At 44.0% G+C, this 3,149-nt stretch overlaps 1 pseudogene; it reads right to left on the minus strand.

Moving 5' to 3' along the window:
• Nucleotides 1–2,138: 2,138 nt before the first annotated feature.
• LOC118724069 lies at nucleotides 2,139–2,705 on the minus strand (annotated as a pseudogene).
• Between the last annotated feature and the right edge of the window lie 444 nt (nucleotides 2,706–3,149).

The raw sequence follows: 3,149 nt of genomic DNA on the forward strand, positions 1-3,149 counted from the left end.
CCCACACACAGACACACACATACACACACACATTTGTGCATGAATTTCATGCACCAGGCCTCTAGTAAATAAATATTTTTAAAAGTATATCTTTTACCAATGTAAGTAAAAATGTTTCTAGGGAATGAACTAGGCACTGAAATTTAATTCTCTGTTAAATTTCAATTTAACTTGAAAAGTTCTACTTTCAAATCAAGGATATTTTTCCTGTTCTTTTGGAAAAATAACTTAATAACAAAATGAAGGTGGTTAAGCTGCACACATGCTCCTGAATTCATGTTTCTTCTTACTTGTGACTGAAGCAGTCTTGTAAAACAGCAGCTCACAACAAGCAGAGATAAGCATATACTGTACATAGCCTGCATTGGAAATCCTGTGTTCATTTCTTCCTTTACAAGGAAGCTTCCCAAAACAATCCTGGTGGTTTAATCTTATTTGAGGTTCACCTGATTATTTTATTATGGTCTTGAATGGAGTCCTGTTTGTTTATTTATACTTTTGTTAAAGCTGGGGACAGTGAACAAGGAAAGGCTTAGAAGAAGCAACAGGAAAGCCAAAGAGGGGCTGCTGTCAGCTCACTGGAGAGTCAAAAAGAATGGGGGGACCTTGGAGACAGATTCATGGGGTTGGGGTTAGCCCAGGATGATCTGTCACTGCCCACTCCTGCCCTAGTTTCAAGTCTGGGGACCCTTGGAATTTCAGAGGGAGGTAAAGTTAACAGCCTAGGAAAGGGGCAGGGGGGCATAAGGGATTGCTTCAGGAGGGAGAGAGCCTGTGTATTTCCAAGCCTATCCCACCCCAATGACCCTCAAGGGTCCCAAAGTGGAGGTCACCCCCATGCCAGGGGCGGGGGTCAGGACAACTAATGGTCAATTGGAATATATCTAAAAAGGACACAATTTTTTCTCTGGCATAGTCCACACAAAATATACTCTGAAACTCAAGCACACCTCTAAAAGTCTCAAGAGGCAGATTAAAAAGTGTGGGAGATACACTACACTACAGGCTTTTGTGTGTGTGTTTTTTAAAGCACATACCTAGTCTACTCTTTGGTTCTAGACATGATTTCAGCATACAGATTTTTGTTGTACCATGAAGCTTTGGGAGACTTTGTTCTGGAAGAGGGATCCTGATAAGTGGGGCTGTGGTGACCCTGAGGTGGTCTCAGATGCCACTTGTCAGGTATCTCCAGACATTAAAAACATCTCCTAAGACCAAGCAGAACTCAGGTCAGCTAAAAATGATGGGATAGCCTGAGTACTAAACCTCAGAGCCCTTTCCAGAGGAGCCAGCTTGTCCCTATCCATCTTCAGCACACCAACAAGGAAGCTGGATATTTGGAGACATTTCACAGGATCAACCTCCAGGGGCCACAGGTGATGGTCTCTGTCACGGGCTAGTGTGCCTGCTTACCTATATTTCTCAAACAACTTAAAAAAACAAAAACCTAGTGTGAATAGTGGAAGGGCTTGGCCAATGTGGCCCAGTGGTTAAGCATTGACCTATGAACCAGCAGGTCAGGATTTGATTCTCAGTCAGGGTACATACCCGGGTTATGGGCTCAATCCCAGGTAGGGGGTGTGGATAAGTCAGCTGATCAATGATTCTCTCTCATCATTGATATTTTTCTTTCTCTCTCCCTCTCCCTTCCTTTCTCGGACATCAATAAAACGTTTTGTTTTTAAAAAAAAAAATAAAGGAAGAAAGGTAAAAAACTTCCACACAGATGCCAGTGGCTTTGCTTCTGTGAATTTCCTAAAGCAACATCTTGACTATATCCTGAGCTGATATCAGCAATGATGAAGACAGATTTGAAAGCACCTTCCCACATTCCAGGCATTTTGCCAAGGCTTTGTCGCCCAGAGGCATGCTGGTGTTGCTGGGTTGTCTGTCAGGGCCATCTTTGTTCTTACTTCCCCACCCTGAGGTCTGGCTACTTGTTTAGTTTGGGGACTGTTATACATGAAGTTCCAGCAAGATGTGACTTTGAACTCCGGTGCCCCTACTTTCCACAGCAGGTCTGCCATGATGTAGAGGGCTGAGATCCAGATCATAGGCATAAGGGAGTCTCATCCATGCTATTATCCAGACCACGTCCAAATGTTCCCTTGCATTAGAGCTGGGTCCCCACAATGAACCATGGGAGTGGACAGCACCAAGCCAATGGCCTGCATAGCTGTCTGTCCTTTCAGCTTTTACAGAGCCAGTCTAGGGGGTCCTGGGTTTCTCCTACTTTTGCTGCACAGCTAATTCCTGCTGCAGATCTCTGGCTTCCTCCTTCAGTTGCTGAACAGATTCTAGGAGATGCTTCTTGTCAAGCTCGCTCTCCAGGGAGGCATTTCTTTCAATGGTTTGATTCAAGTGTTGCTCCAGTTCTCCTGAGACAGGATCGTGGCCCACTTCACTCTTTCCAAGATACAATTTGCTTGTTCCAGCTCTTGGATATATTTCTGCAGCTGATCTTTAATTGCCTTTGTCTGGGCAAGGTCATTCTCTAAGGCGAAGATCTGCCAGTAGCCTTCAGAATGCTTTGTTTCCGACTCCTCCTTGGTGGTTTCTAGTTCCATGTGAAGGTGGTTATTTTCTGATAGGAGGTCCCTGTTCCTGGTTTCAATTTGTTGCAGCTGCATCTCCAATTCAGCTTTATATTCTGAGCTTCCCTCCTGGAATTCTTAGAGCTCCTCTGGTGTTTTCTCTGCCCTTTACTTGTAGGTCATAGTTAGATCTTTTCAATAATCAGCTTATTCCTCTTCAGAGCTGAAAGTCTTTCCAGGGACCTCTATTATGAAACAGAACAAGTCTCTCTTGTTGTGACATGGTGCCCAGGCTTGGGGTGGTAGCAGCAGCAGCAGGGCAGGAGATGAGGTGGCCCATGAAATATTCCTTGAAGGAGGTTTTCCATAACCAAATAACATGGACAGATACTGTTCTCAGTAGGCCCCCTTTAGAAATTCTCAGTCCACTGAAACTTTCTGAGTAGTTCAAAATACTCCCTTTTTATCTTTTTTTTTAATGCAGTGTTGCCCAAACTTAGTCATAGGATACTTTTTATCCTAATCCTCTTACTGCTCCTGGCTCAGTTGCTCAAAGCTGTGTCAGAGACCATGGAGGAGACTTCCAGGAAAATCTAAAGGGTCCTATTTTCCTGT

Source organism: Pipistrellus kuhlii, unplaced genomic scaffold, assembly GCF_014108245.1.
Source record: "Pipistrellus kuhlii isolate mPipKuh1 unplaced genomic scaffold, mPipKuh1.p scaffold_m20_p_2, whole genome shotgun sequence".
Classification (NCBI taxonomy): Eukaryota; Metazoa; Chordata; class Mammalia; order Chiroptera; family Vespertilionidae; genus Pipistrellus; species Pipistrellus kuhlii.